Raw genomic sequence first — 16666 nt, 5'->3', positions numbered from 1 at the left:
CCGTTTGTGTGATACCGGTATCTGCCATGACTGCAATTTTGCTCAGCTTGATGGATCTTCTCAAGCATGACAATGCCAAAAGTCATTGTCATTGCCTCCATGAGATAAACCTTTCAATTCACACAGAATGCATTTGTGTTGATATATGAGCAATTTCTTAACAGCTATCATACTAACAACATTTTGAAAATTAGCTTGGTCTTTGTCAATTGAGATACTCATTCTCTCATTTACTCATTTCAGTCATTTGACTGCGGCCATGCTGGAGCACCGCCTTTAGTCAAGCAAATCGACCCCGGGACTTATTCTTTGTAAGCCCAGTACTTATTCTATCGGTCTCTTTTGCCGAACTGCTAAGTGACAGGGACGTAAACACAACAGCATCGGTTGTCAAGCAATGCTAGGGGGACAAACACAGACGCACAAACACATACACACACATATATATATATATACGACAGGCTTCTTTCAGTTTCCGTCTACCAAATCCACTCACAAAGCATTGGTCGGCCCGGGGCTATAGTAGAAGACACTTGCCCAAGATGCCACGCAGTGGGACTGAACCCGGAACCAAGTGGTTGGTTAGCAAGCTACTTACCACACAGCCACTCCTGCGCCTATGTATATTTTTTTACATGATTATGCTCTGCATTTTCTTAATATTTTAGCAGCTAACTAAATGGGTACTTTCAAGAACTTGATAATTGTTTGAAGCTATGCAGTAAATTAGATAAATGCATTGTACTATCAAGAACTTGGAGATATAGTCTTTGATTTTTATACTACTCAATGATTATATATTTTAAACATAGATACACATTATTGTTGTTTAACATTCATTTCTCCATGTTAGCTGAATAGGTGCACCTATCAAAATACCTCGCCACTTATCATCTCTTGCATGATGTTCAGCATTCTGAGATCAGCCTTCATCACTTCTTCCTAGGTCTTCTTCTTCCACTAGCTCCTTCACTAAGATTTCTTGACCCTTCATCATTCAACTATCATTCATTATACCTATCATGCACATATCAACACAGTTTTCTCTTTTAAAACGAGCTCATTTAAATGTTTAGTTGTGTTGGTATCAGTAAATATTCAGGGATCTACAAATTTGTAGAAGCTTTGAACATTGAGTAACAGCATTGGTTTATGATAGGTATGCCTGTATGGTTCACAAATATATTTCACAACCACATGATCGTGGGTTATCTCCATTGCACAACAAACACCTTGGGCAAGTGTTTTCAATAACAGTACCTTTTGAGTGGAATTTGATCAACAGAAACTTTGCAGAAAGTCTACCATATGTACATGTATAAGTGAAATATATACACATTAGCAAGAAATCAGTGCATCATACGAAAATACCAGGCGATATTTATTCCAACCAAGTTGCACAGACACTCCCATGTCATTCTCATGTCAAGAAAGAAATAAAAATAATGCTGTGGTTTAGAAATGTAAAAAAGATGAATTATAAAAATTAATATGGCTTATAATTTACTGAGTTCAAATCCAAACAAAAGTTAGCTTTCCATTTTTCAGGTTGTCTTTAGTTAAGTGGGGAAAAGTGATTAAAAAAGTAGTCAGATGTATACAACTTGTGAGTTGTGTCCATCTGTTTGATCATCTTCATAACACAAATTAACCACATAAATTTCCATGCATGGGGGCAAAGTGGCCAAGTTCCTTTCAAGTATTGAGCCTTACGGAGGCAATGACCAAGAAGCCTGTTGTATGTATGTATGTATGTATATATAGTTGTGTGTGTGTGTGTGTGTGTTTGTCCCCCACCACTACTTCACAACCAGTGTTGAAGTGTTTATGTCCTTCTAACTTAGTGATTCAGGAAAAAAGACTGATAGAATAAGTACCAGGCATTACAAAATAAATAAGTACTGAGGTCAATTCATTTGACCAAATATTCTTCAAGGCAGTGCCCCAGCATGGCCACAGTTTAATGACTGGAACAAGTAAAAGATAAAAATCAAAATGTTATCTTCTCTGAAAACATTTTGATGGGTTACTTAGTAATGTTTCTTTTGGCAGGGAAATGTTTGGTGGGGAGAACATACAATTAATTAAATCAATCTCAATATATTACTGACAATTATTTTGTTGTTGTTGTTGTTCAGCTCTAGATTAGCTATGAACAAACAGATCTAAGTCATTCTGGCAGTGATAAACTACTTTTTAGAGGGAAATCTAGGATGACGTTATTTGAATTGTTTTTATTTAAAATGATGCGATTGGAAAGAGATTTAGCTGCTATTTCTTTTAGGTCGATCGATTACATAAAGGCCTTCAGCGTTAGCTCAATCAATGGCATTATTTTGAACCCGTAAGAATAGAAAACTAAGTCAAATTAAGTAGGAACAATGAAGAAAGCACGAAATAACGATTTCTTAAAGATATCAAACTTCAGAATTATGAAAGAGAAATTAAGACTATAGAATTCATTAACGGCTGAGGTAAAATAAATGGGCTTCAAAAGAGAACTGAAATTGTGCTGCAATCTTCTCTTTTTACCTTGGGAGGGAAGGATGGGGTGATGACGATTAGCTATCTCGAAACCGAATATGGAAATACAAGAAAATGACTCAACTCTCCCATCACTTTCCTTCTAATCGGTGAAATTTTATTTTAATTCAGAGACAAGAAACCTCTTTCCTACTTAAAAAAAAAAAAAATTACTGACTTGCAATTTCCTTGATTTCAAAAATAAAATCTTAAAATCTTAACCGATCAGAAATGAGGAGTTATTAAAGAAAACTCAATAAAACAGTTCAGGAAATATTTTAGAATCTTGAAGAATTAACAATCCAGAAACGGCTTAATATTTTTTTAAAAATCGGTTCCTGTAACAAATCTTTATATAAATAAATGACAATAGACGATATATTCTTTAAGTAGTGACATCTAAACTTTTGAGACATGCAAATTTTTACTATATTTATGATAGGAAATTAGAGGTGGGACGATGCATTATGTTCTTAAGCGAAACACTTCGTTTCACGCTGCTCCCGTCTACTTTGCTGACAAAAAAGAATAATCCTGAGACGGACCGGCGTCCCGTCCAGTGGGGAATATATGCGTCACGGAAACCGACCCTGAGTTTGTATGACTCGGGAAGGATCTTTACCGTATCCTTTTAAGGCGGTGGACTGGAAGAATTGTTAGCAGGCCGGACAAAGTGCTTAGCGGCATTTCGTCCGTCTTTACGTTCTGAGTTCAAATCTCGCAGGGGGTCGACTTAGCCTTTCATCCTTTCGAGGTCGATAAGATAAGTACTGGTTTATCACTAAGGTCGAAGTAATCGAACTCAACCCCCACCCCATTGAACTTACTGGCCTTGTGCCAATATTTATGATAGAGAGAATAAAAAGCAGCTTCATAAATGAAGTTTTAATTCTGTAATCTTTTAAGTGAAATATCAATTTAATATATTTAAGTAGACACAAAGACTAAATTTGTCCACGAAATGTGACGCTGTGACATTCATATTTTTGCCAAGCGAATTAATAGGCAAACCGGTTTGAATAGAGAATCGAAACTGCCTTGTGATTGATTCAATAGCATTCGCTACTAATCTTATTTTGTTAATAATTCTTAAATGATTTTTTTTCTCATAGACATTTGTCTATTATTACTGAACATTCGTTTGTTTATTAATTTATTGAATCATGTATCGTTTGTTGTATATTATAATTCCAGTAATTTCGATTTTCAGTAATACTATTCCGTGTTTTACACTTTTACTTCAGCTTGACATATGATTAAAAAAAAAAAAGAGCGAAGGGAAACAACTCAAATGGACTAATGGGTTAAATTTAGATAATTTAGTTTGACATTTCCCTCCTAGTTGGAACGAACAACTTGGCTGTACGGAAAATCTTAAATTTCAATGTAAAGTTATTTTAAAGGAAGAAATAATAGATCGTTATCCTAATAGACCGGAATCCGCGTAGTTGCAGACAAAAAATTGGTTCAAATCTCTGAATGGAATAAGCTGGTTTATTATTGTAACCCGTATTGCTGAATTCATGTACTTCGAGCAGTTTCTTGAAGAATTTCTGTTGATTGCCAGTCTTTAATCCTTTTATTTTTATAAATAAATTTCATACTAGTTGGCTCCATAAAATAGCAAACATTGCAAATTATATGTTTTAGTCTTGCTGTCTCTCTATAGCATGGCATAAGAACTAAGTGTTAACTAAATGCAAACAAAAAATATTTTTATATTTATATAGCTACAATGCAAACGAAATATAATAATAAAAAGCAAAACAATGATTTTTAAAAATCGATACTAAAATGACAAAATCCGAAGAAACTGTGTATAAAAAGTTATACGGGAGTGTTTAATTATGAAACGTGATCTTTACTATATGCTGTAGGAAATTAGGCTGCTATTTCTAATGGGTTAAGCAACCACACAAATGTTGTGGAAGTATCTTCGGTGAGTGGGAATGTAAAAGAAGCCAAATTGTTAGATGTGGAATGAAAAGTGAATCCTTAAGATGCGAAATCGGATGAGCAATTCCAAAATTACTGTTGTTCTGCAAAGGAAATTTGATTGATGTACGATTATAAAAATCTGCGGTAATATATTTCCATTTACGAAAAAAGAGATCTAATATAATGAATGGGAATTCATGAATTATTTACCAATGTTGATGCTGTGAAAACTGACTTAAATGAAGGGCAATATTCAGGAACTATTGATAAGTGCCCCCACGCACACACAAAGGAGTAGCCACTGAAATTCTAAGCAAATTAGGCAAAGAGTGAAAACTGGAACTGAGATAATTGAATTGCTGAGGATCTAGTCTTGATTTACCCAAGGGTCCATTATTTGGTCGGGCATATGAGCGATTTAGAACAACTTCGGTTATGATCATAGTGTCGGTATTAACTCATGAAATTTTGGTAATCTAGAAACTGGAGTCTATACGAATAGAGTCTAAGCCATGCGGTCGGAGGCAAGGGTAAAAAAGAACAAAACATAATGTAACAACAGAGACTATTTTACAGAATTTATATAGTTTGAGGAGTCGCCAGTAACATCGATTCAATCTTTGGGAACTTATAAACATTTAAAAAATACATTTCGGACTTCTACTTTAAAAAAAAAGCAGAGGAGAAAATTTTTCCCTCGTTTCCAACTGACTATTAAGATTGTTTTTGTTTTGAAAACCAGCATAACAGTCTGATTGACTATTTAGAGGAAAACCCTAAACTCTGAAAATGTATTGGGGTAATTCAAACATAATTAGGTCAAAGGTGAGAGGGAGTCAGAGTAGTGTTAATAAGAGGTGGGGGCTTAGTTTAATGTTTTGAAAATGAAAAATTGGTTTCTAGGAGAGCAATGATAAAGTGTTTGTATGTGATTATATATTATATGCTGAGCAGAGGGTCTTGACCTCGATATCTGCTGACCCCCAAGGATCATTTAGTGTCAGTGTGATTGATTTGCATTGGTTGTGTAAATATTTTAACTATTTTATGACACGACCGCGAGAACAACCGGAGAAATGGATACGTGAAAGGAAGAATATAGGTGTGGTCATTCGTGCAACACAACTGACAAGAGATAGTGACGACAATGTCGATGGTGTGATGCGTGTACGTACGTATAAAAACGAGATGAATTAAGCGAAATGAGCGATTTAGAATTGATTTTGAAATTGTGTGTGCACGCACAAGGAGAAATAGAAATAGAGGGAAATGATGAAAGAGAGGGGAAAAAAAGAGAAAAATACGAGAGAGAGAGAAGAGACAAAGAGATAGTCATGGAGTGAGAGGGCCGGTAGTGGTGGCGTTAAGGATTGGGGATTGCGACTGCGCTTGGGCTTGCGCGAAATGTAGTAAACATAGAGTCGCGCCGGCGATAGCACGTTAAACATATCTCTCTCGTTGCTCGTCTCTGATGAACAGTTTCAACGGCATGGAGGGAACCAATTTCCCCAGAACAAAATACCTACGGATCAATGCGTGTGTGTGTATGTATATATAGACGTCAATATGTCCGTCGGTCTGTCTATATACATCATACAGACACGCGCGCCTACTATCTCACCCTGAGTCGTACAGGTTAACGAGCAGGGCCTCTTGAAATATCTTTGCTGCTATACAATCTCCGAGCAATGGAAGAATAGGTATTTCTTAAATGAACAACCCGTTTTGTCTTTGTTAACTCTTTCAGTCACACCTAGTTTGGCGGAGTAAAAAGAAAAATGGACGACATGAGAGGATCGTGACGTAATTCGTCTTTCAACTTAAGGATTCAAGAGTCAAACACAATATCTCAGGTAGGTTACACGATAAGGAGAGGCTTTAAGAAATATTACTGTTTCTGTTCGTGCAAGTTAATATCTTTCCTAGATCCCATTTTTAGTGATATGTATCATGTTATATCTTTATATATATACCCCCATATAAACTGAAAGACACATCCGTGTGTGAATTGGATGTTTCGGTAAAATATGCGTTTACTCGACGAGTTCTTTCATTCCTTGCTACGATCACACCTCGAACGATACGCTGTATCGTCACTGTTGGTAGATATTTATACAAAGAAATCGCTTGCCTGACGGTTTTGACGCTGGAAGTTGTTGTTTCACTGGTGACTGCAGTAAGCGTCCATCACAATTTTCCGGGAGTAGAAAGGCGAGCGCGCGGTAATTGGTTTCTGAGGAGAACGGGGGGGGGGGGAGGTCCGACTATTTTTCATAAATTTTTTTTTTTTTTTTTTTTTTTTTCCTCCAAAACAGATACCGAGCTGATTCCATTATCCCTAGCGATCTTTACTTACCTTAGAATACAAAACGGTTATCGTATCAAGTTTTTATCTTCTCTTAACAGGATCACATGCGCAGAACAATTTCAGAATGGACGCCGCTGCACATCTTTGTACACGACTGCCACCTAGAGGCTAAGGGAGATAATTGCTAACACTTCTTTAGGATACATCTCGTACAACAATGAACCGTTCTTCTTTATCAATTTCTCCTCAGTGTCATTCCGTCGTTCAGTTACCGAAAATTACTTACTGTTTCTTAGCATTTATACAAATTCATATTATATAATTGCGTCTTCGCTAATTACAAAAAAAAAAAAAATCTGCTCATCTCTTGCGTGTTGCTCAATAAACTTGCCAATTATGAGCAGGAGCTCATCAATCCTCTTAATAAATTCCATTCAACATCTAGGTTACCTTTACAAGCCTAATGTCGCCTTCTCTCACCACTCAGTCAGAACTCCTTAATTGCCCGCTCGTACTTGGTTTATTTATAGTCAAAGGGTTTCACAATCTATGGAATTGTTTTGTAAATAACCTTAGAGATCATAGCCTCAGATAGATATTAAATTCGTCCGCTGATTTGATTTTAATATTCAACACAAATGATCGACGTTAATAAGATATTTGAATTTGAAACAATATGTATTTTTGGGTACTACTAGCGAACAGTGGTCCCGGTGCGCGCACTCGCGCAAGCCAGTCGTAAGTAGTCGATCCTACGACTTGCTCTTCTGTTTGTATTTCAAGGCTGAATACATATCAAAGAAAATTAAATAATATTTTTCGAACAAAGTAAATAATTTTTTAAACTAAGTAAATAAATTATTTTTATAAACAAGGGTTAAGGTTAGGGTTAAAAAGTCATTGTAGGATCGACTACTTACGACTAGCTTAGCGCGGATGCGCGCACCGGGGCCACTGTTCGCTAGTAGTACCGTATTTTTGGCGGATGTTTCCATAGTCAACCCTCCCATCAACTTCACTTTTTTATATATTAATTTGGATTCTTACGCTTTCAGGGTGACTTTGCATTATAATACAAATTGAAAAAAAATGTCAGTTAAATGTGAAGATGAATAATACTCTAAACGTTTTATCAAAGATATTCATATCTATATTTTAATCAGGAATTCTGAAATATAAAAATAAAAGGATGATGATGTCCAGCAAGACTAAAATAGCTGTGTGAATGTTAAGGACTCTGATTAAAAGAAAGAAAATTAAATCATTCATAAGTATATGTTTATTCCTCTCATTAATGGACGGGATGGGGAAGATCACAAATTCAATTTCTCGTTACAGGACAGAGACTGCTTAATCTGAAACTACCAATAAATATATTTGGATATGTTAAACGGTATTTTAAGAAATATACCATCAGATGAGTCAAACCCCAGCCTCCGTTATATTATCTCAGTTTCATTATAACCTTTTGTAAGTCGACGTCACATTGTTGAAATGGTATCTGTGAAACTAGTTTTGTTTACTAGCTAAATGTCAATACTTGTTCTTTTGTTACATTATCATGAGAATTATCTAATAGAAAGCATTCCAGACAAGCCATTGAAAGGAGTTTTTAAGTGGTTGGTCTATCTGCTAGAAGTAGCAGCAGCCAGATATCCTTCAAAATTATACCATACTTTCTTGTATAAAGGGATGGCGGAATCGTGGCTGGAAAGTCTTTGGACATATACAAGAAGAAAAAAAACATGAAAACTTATATATCTCATGGTTTGGTCTGGAAGGAGGGGCAGAGCCCATGACCTCTTCAAATCCCTTGGGGTAGATGACATCGATGTGGGTGATGTACTTTTTGACAACTTTAAGTGAACAGGAGGAATTCCAGTGAAACAACTTGGTGGGAGTTGGGGGGCTTAGCAGAAGGGTTAGTGCATGGCCCAGGGAGATTGATATATGGGTGTAGAGAGGAGATTGAACGATAACGACCAAGAGGACAGCACATCTGTTCCTTCATTGGGCAAGGGTTCTCAACTATGTTTTTTTATCTATGAACCCCTTTGATTACTATTTTATTGTGGTGGACCCTCCACAGTCAATCCACGTTTAAAAACTAATTTTGTAGAAACTTCTTTCAAAGTTCTTATTTTGCTTTTCACACACTAACTTGTGTGGGTTGAACCGTGTAAAGTGTTGGAGAAAGAAACCTAGCTGTTTCTTGCAATACAAACCAATATATACATCTAAAGCAAAAATTTTTCAGGGGCCCTTAAAATTCTATTGTGGATCCCCAATTTACTATTTTGTTGTGTGGACCCCAGTTGAGAACCACTGGGCTAAAGGTTAGAATATGCAGTAGCAACTCTATACCAATTAGTTGGGTGGTCTTTTTTTTTACATGATACTTAGAGTTAACACCACAACTTGGGTAGCCGAGTTATCTCTTGCATAGCAAGGTACCTGGGCTTGTCCCTCTAACATACTTTAGCCTTTCAACTCCTGGCATACCACCCACCCCCTTCACTCACACTCGGTCAAAGAGGCTTTTGCCTGTTCTTACCTTTGTCTTGCAAGTTATTTGGTGGCCTCACTGTTACCAGTTGCATAAAAAAAAAGCATTCAGTATACACTTTAAAGTGGTTGGCTTTAGGAAGTGTATCCAACCATGCCAAAGCAGATGAAGCTTTGTAGCTTGCTGGATCCTGTCAAATCATCCAACCCATGCCAGCAAGGAAAATTGTCATTAAATTATGATAACTTGATCCTGAGTCCACTCTGTTGTGAACATTCAGTTTTGGTGTTTGGTATGAGGGTGTCCCATGAGTCATTGTTTCCTTATTCCTCTCCCCACCATCAATTTTGGAGGATCTGGGAACTGCACTTCCACTGACTAAGCCATAAAGAATGTGTCCTTTTCAGCTAAGCAGAGGTGTGGCTCCTCTGGAGCATTTATTATATGGATTGCATCTGGTTGTATAACCAAAGAGCTGAATAAAAATTTTTTCTTCAGTTTACAGATACCCAGTTGTAAAGGGAAAGCCATCAATTATAACTATGCAACAAAAAAAAAATTAAATAAAAAGGAGAACAAAGAGCAGTTGAAAACCAGTGAACATTATTATCCACCTAAAATTTCTAAGGTTTCAAAAGACCAGTAGTGTTAGCAATTTTAAATTAGCTGCATCATGAACTACAAGATCATTGTCTGCTGTTTGACATCCACTTTTCCATGTTTGCAAAATGTCTGTCGAAATTTTGGCATGGTAATATTTCCCCATGACTAAACATATTTTCACAAAAGATTGACAACAAAGGACACCATTTGCATGTTGGTGACACTTGTTCACAGCTGTTGTGCAATGTCAGGTTAACATGACATTAACAAACATGGCCCCTGACTGGCTCCTGTGCCAGTGGCATGTAAAAAGCACCATCCAAACGTGGTCGATGCCAGTGCCCCCTGACTGGCTCCTGTGTCATAAAAAGCACCCACTACTTTCGGAGTGGTTGGCATTAAGGCGTCCAGCTGTAGAAACCTTGCCAGATCAGATTGAGCCTGGCGCAGCCTACTGGCTTGCCAGTCCTCTGTCAAACCGTCCAACCCATGCCAGGATGGAAAGCAGACATTAAACAATGATAATGACATAGACACAAGTGGCAGGCATCTTTCCTTCTCCCAAATCCACTCACAAGGCTTTGATCAGCTTGGGGTTATAGTAGAAGACACTTGCCCGAGTTACTATGCAATGGGACTGAACTAAAAAAAAACATGTGGTTGAGAAGCAAACTTAGCTATAGCCATGTCTGCCACTACTTTATTAATTATACATACTAGCCATAAAATCAAAAGTTTTTATAAAACTTTTTCACAAAATTTATCATCTAAAACCACAAAATAGAGAAACCTCAAACACTACTCACAATTCTCTGTGTGGTCAACAACCAAGAACCCCCTTGTTCCAAAACATTCTAGAGGCGCAATAAACACACACTCACAATTTTACAAGAGTTGGTGAGACACCTTTCATTCATTTAAAAAGCTTGCGATCTTAACCCTTTTGTTACTTATTTATTTTGAGAGGCTCTGTTTCTTTCATTTACTTTAAATATAACAAAGAATTTAGTAAAACAACTTCGTTATCATTAAGCTAGTGTTAGGAACATAAATTGTGACTAATGGTTTGGTGGAAGATTTTAATTCAAAACTTATGAAAACAAGACATTTGTACTACAGTACTAGAGGCGGTTTCAGCCGGGTTGGTAACGAAAAGGTTAAGGAATTGTAACATAGCAATCATACTCAGCTTCTCTGCTGAGTACAGCTGAAATCCCAGCTTATGAAAAAGCTGAGTAAAAGTACCTTTGCTAAAATAGGAACCACACCAGATTTGGCAATTTCAGTTCACCTCATCAAAGGTCTTAGAAAGACTACATTCCATTTCACCAACCCATACATTCTGCTCTCAACACATTACAGTAACATAAAGAGAGTGTACAATGTTATCCCAGAATGATTGTTGGGTAGCTTCTAAACAGAAAGCAGCTAACCACCTCCGTAGCCAGGACTACTGCGGTATGGTTCATGGCTACCAATCAGTAACATTGTGATAAATCCAAGTCAAAAATAAATTAAATTCAGTATCTCTTTATGGAAGTTGAATAATGTGTTTATAGCTCTTAAAGTTGTCTATCAGTTTCCTGCATTATTCGTCCTAATTATTCTCAGTTCCAAATGTGGATTCTGTAAGCTAAATTCAAAATTTCATCAGGCTGTAGTATAAAATTTTTAATTATTCAAAATAAACTTCAAAAATTTCAAAACTCATCATCATCATCATCGTTTAACGTCCGTTTTCCATGCTAGCATGGGTTTGACAGTTTGACCGGGGTCTGGGAAGCCAGGAGGCTGCGCCAGACTCCAGTCTGATCTGGCAGTGTTTCTACAGCTGGATGCCCTTCCTGAGTGTAGTAACAAAAAGGATGTGAAGAGAATAGTTGGGCTTTTTGTTTTTTGTTTTTTTTGTCTTTGTTAGGTATTTTATTTACAATATATAATTAAGTAGGGCAGCATTAGCTATATCCTAATGGTCATTGGCTGCTGGTAACCATAGGAGTGTCTGGAGATTGATTACATGGCCAGAACCTTCAGCTATGAGCTATAGCTTGTCTTGGAAAAGCTAACAAGAATAGGATTTATGTTGAGTAATGATGAGAAATTTTTAGTCTAAATTTAATGTTTTTTTTAAATATTTTTCAAGTATAAACATATTTTTAAAAAATATGTAGTTACATACTGTTATGGTAACTTGGCATATCCATGTCTTCATGGACAAAATTTTTTCTTAATATAATTTATAACTGATATTTTCTGAAACTTTTGTATTTTTGTGGGTGGAAGTAATGGATCAGGCAAGTGACAGTATTAAGGTCCAGAACTTTATACGCATCCAACATATGATCATCCTTTGATGGAATCACACTACAGTAGAAGCACTTTGAATATTCAGTGAAGTCTCAACAAAACAGTTGGTACCAGTGCACAGTCCTTATATCTCCTCATTTCCTGAACTTTAGAGTTATACTAATTACATCTGTGACAAAAATTCATGTTATATATTTGATCATGTGACCCCCTTATAATTAAAGATGATAGCTAAAAATTGGAAGCCTGTTAAAATTGATAAAACAGGTGAAACTGCAGCATGCTTTCATGTAGAAAACATCAACTCATCAGTAAAGACAAAACATAGGTGTGAGTGTGTAGTTAAGAAACTTGCTGCTCACCTGTATGGTCTTGGGTTCAGTCCCACTGTAAAGCACCTTACACAGGTATCTTCTACTTTAGCCCCAGACTGACCAAAGCTGAGTGGATGGATTTGGTAGATGGAAAGTGAAAGAAGCCTGTCTTATGTTTGTGTGTACCCTTGTCTTGGACCTTACATGATGATTGTGAATGAGCATCACTGTTGTGCAAGTGATGCTGTTGATTTCCAGTCTTCCATGGAAACAGGTGAAGGTTGGCAACAGGAAGGGCAACTGACTGTAGAAAATCTACCTCAACATATTCTGTTTGACCCATTGAAAATTGTATGTTCCATGATGGTGATTGTGATGTAGGTGAACAAATATCACAGCTTATTTAATAGAGCAAAGAGTGGAAAACTGCAGACTATAGCAGAGAAATTAATCCTGCTTGCTACCAAGGCAATTACTTCTAGAATACTTGAGGACAAACAGACACACTGTAAAGTGGTTGGTGTTAAGAAGGGCATCCAGCTATAGAAATCATGCTAAACTTGACATAGGAACTTGTTGCAGTCTTGTGGATCATTGGATACTGTAGGTAGAAGACATTTGATAATGTTAAAAATCAACTTGTGAGAAGAGGGCTTATAAGTTAATATTTAGAACCCATGCTAGCATGGAAAGCAGATGCTAAACAATGATGATGAGATGAAACTTCATGTTTTTTTTTCTTCTATACTACCCACAAGGGGCTACACAAGAACAGACAAAGGGATTAAGTCAATTACATTGACCCCAGTGCGTAACTGGTACTTAATTTATCGACCCCAAAAGATGAAAGGCAAAGTTGAACTCAGAACGTAACAGCAGACGAATAAGTGTTCGTTTGCTGATATTCATCATCATCCGTTGTCCATGCTGGCATGGATTGGACGGTTTGACCAGGGCTAGAAAACTGAGGGACTGCACTAGACCCTAGTCTGATTTGGCATGGCTTCTACAGCTGGATGCCCTTCCTAATCCCAACCACTCATTTAGTGTAGTGGGTGCTTTTACATGCCACTGGCACAGGTGTCAGTTTGCATGGCACCTACCATTTCATTGGTGTCATGGCAGAGAATTCGATAATTAGTGATGACTTTCTGTTGGGCAGTCTTTGGCAGTGTACATACTACCATTAATAGTTTGAATGATTTGATAAATGCAAAAGAAATTGGGTGGTCAGAACGTGAAGGATTTGGTAATGATGAGGCTTCTACAATGTCCAGAGAACAGTATACAAGCCAAATAAAACCAAATGTCAAACGACATTATTGTCAGAAAAACTTCAAAGACGACTGGATAAAGAAGTGAAAGTAGATGAAGGACAGTTATTTCTTTGTGATAAGTCATTTTATAGGAGCAAATGATTCATTAACTCTTCATGGTGTCTTCGCTAACATTTAAATGGCCTGGATTTACAACTGCAAGGGGGATCTGCAGCTAAATTGTAAGTCTTGATCATGAAATTAGTTTTGTAGACTGAATGCCTTCAAAGTGTTGTTGTTTGTATAGCTCTCAGCATCTGGTGTTGACAACTCTGAAGAAATAAGACACTATTTCATTCATGACTTGTAGGATTGAAATAGTTTTAGATATTACAAGCAGTATCGCCCGGCGTTGCTCAGGTTTGTAAGGGAAATAACTATATAAGCATTTTTAGAGATGTAAAGTATAATAGCCATCTCAATATGGCTAACCACAAAGGGGGGGTGTTACTGTAGCTTTTTACGTTCTGAGATTTAATAATAAATTTTTAGAGAGTTACTTCCCTTATATATGCCAAAAATGCATTAAAAATTGATGGTAAATTTTTTTTTAAATCGTAGACTCATCGTAGACGCGTGCTAATACCCAGAAGGGCTCGATATGAATCACGACTATAAGATACCCGGTTTTGGTTAAACTGCACCGCAAAATGTGGGAGTAGTTAGGAATCTAAATCGTAGGAGACAGACAGCACACAACCTCACTTTTATATATAAAGATTTCCCTCTTGTGTATGACAATAACAAGTGAGTTTGTGTTCCATTTCATATAGTTGTAAAAAGAAATAAAATAAGATTCATTGAGGTCAAGTTTCTAGTATTAGTTACATGTGAAATTGAGTGGCCAGAACTGGCATTCAAACAATTGAGATATTTACAACATACTCAACTACAAATTTATGTGAGAAGGCTTTCACCCAGCTGTTTTTTTTTTTTTTTTGTTCTTATAGAAACAGGATAAATGTGGAATGTGATTTTAACACTGGCATTTTATTTTATTGCATAGCTCTTTCAGTGAAGAGACGAAGCTTAGAAAACGAGTTTGTTGTTAGTAAAACCGGTTTGTTGAGCAGACATATGTCTTTAAAAAATACCTGGGGTCTGGGAAAAATTGATTTCAATGAAAGTGGGGAGGGCCTTGGAGGTGAAGAGGATGGAAACCACAGCTGGCTCGTTGACAATTGTTAGTTTTAGATAACACTGTCTGCTATTCCATTTCCCTCTGCTTTCACTCAAAATCTTACCTATGTTAGCTTTACCTTATCTTTTCAGTAGGGTTGAAAAAGTACCAGTCAATTCTTCCCCCTACCTCTCTCTCTTTTGAAGTTTAATATTAAACCATTGAATTTGAAAAACATTACAGGTGATTCTTCATCTCATAAATTCACTCCTTTCTTATGATAATGTCATTTTCCATAACAGTCGAAATTCAACACGCACCTAATAATTTAATTCTAATTGTTTCTTCTACCTTTTAGACAAACAGTTTGTTGCATAATACTTGTTTGATTCTTGTCCTTTTTTTCTTTCTTTTTTGGTCACAGGTACTTTTCACAGTAAAAAGAGTAAGTAGTACACATCTAGTCCAGCTATTAACTCTAATTTATCATACACCATTTAGTACCATTACAGTTACTTAACATACTACTACCAACACATAATAGAACTATTACAAGGTTATATTGTTCTTAACAATGGAAGATTAAAACTGTTAAACGGTTAATGGTAAATTTGAGTTTTCAGGATGCCAGCCTATCAATCAATTGGTTTTCATCCCATCACTAGCACTGATCTCTTTAATGGTGAAATCCATGTAATTGTAAATCTTGGACAGACTACAGTTCACCATTATAAGCAGTTTAACCCTTTCATTACTATATTTCTGTTGAAATTCACTGTTTTTACTTCAATAAATTTTGAAAATAATGAAGGGTTTGATAGAATTACTTAAGCACTATTAATACATAAAGCGTGATGGGCCACGATCGTTACTGTCAGGCACAGGTCAACAGGCCACAATCATGGCCCATATAGATGCATTTAATTTATGGGTGTTTGTTGGGGTCTAATGTCTCTCAAACACTCCGATACCCCCCAGAATGCAAGAGGACTAATAGTTTAACTAATGACTTTTCAGATGATGTAAAACTTGCCACCATTATATACTAAGAAGATATTTTAACTATTTTTTTTTTGTTTTTTATGTGTGCATGGTATCTCATTTCCATAATATGTGCTCAGCAGTTCATGCAATGTAAGTGCAAGTCCCAGCACTTTATGGGTTAAATTTGGAACATGAATTAATTTGAAATTTTTAGAGAAGGCTTTGATTTAGATCACTTAAAAACAGGAATTTGTATTGCAGAACTAGGATGATCTGAAGTGGGTTGGTATAAAAAAAGGTGAAGTAATGTTACTGAAACATGGTTTCTTAGCTTACAGTACTAAGCTCAAATCTTTCCCAGACAAGAAACCATACAGGTGTATTTTCACTTGACTCTTTGAAGCCTTTTGAGAACCCTGATAACCTTGGAGATTATCATGTATTATTTATAGTTACATTCCTATAGCGATTATTCCTCATGCACTATCAGACCTCCTTGTAAAAAGTTAATTCAAAAGATTCTAACATTGGTGCCACATAAAAATCACCCAGTACACTCTGTAAAGTGGTTGGCATTAGGAAGGGCGGGCAGCCATAGAAACCATACCAAAACAGACAATTGGAACTGGCTTACCAGCATAGGAAATTTAAATGATGATGAATTATTCCTCTCTGATTGAGTTCTTTCTGAAATCTTTCTTTCAATAAAGTTGAGATTTAATAAATAAAAAATCATTAAGAAAGCTA

The 16666-nt window shown here is 36.4% G+C and overlaps 1 protein-coding gene and 1 long non-coding RNA gene across 6 annotated transcripts in view; one reads left to right on the top strand and one right to left on the bottom strand.

The window, feature by feature from the left end:
• Window positions 1-6970, bottom strand: part of LOC115210990 (DNA-binding protein P3A2) — a 22313-nt gene extending 15343 nt beyond the window's left edge. For 2 of the 5 annotated variants that reach the window (XM_036501899.1, XM_036501901.1), the window contains exon 1: window positions 6593-6759. The gene's annotated coding sequence lies outside the window, so the exon portion shown is untranslated. Of the gene's footprint in view, window positions 1-6460; window positions 6760-6817 lie in introns of those variants that run through there. The other 3 variants (XM_029779824.2, XM_036501900.1, XM_036501898.1) reach the window with 3 other exon arrangements.
• Window positions 5315-16666, top strand: LOC118762896. Its single transcript, XR_004998646.1, has 2 exons — window positions 5315-6314; window positions 15360-16666. It is a non-coding gene; the product is annotated as an uncharacterized LOC118762896 (long non-coding RNA).

This window comes from Octopus sinensis, linkage group LG4, assembly GCF_006345805.1.
Source record: "Octopus sinensis linkage group LG4, ASM634580v1, whole genome shotgun sequence".
Lineage (NCBI taxonomy): Eukaryota > Metazoa > Mollusca > Cephalopoda > Octopoda > Octopodidae > Octopus > Octopus sinensis.
This window is presented reverse-complemented; position numbering and strand designations above follow the sequence as displayed.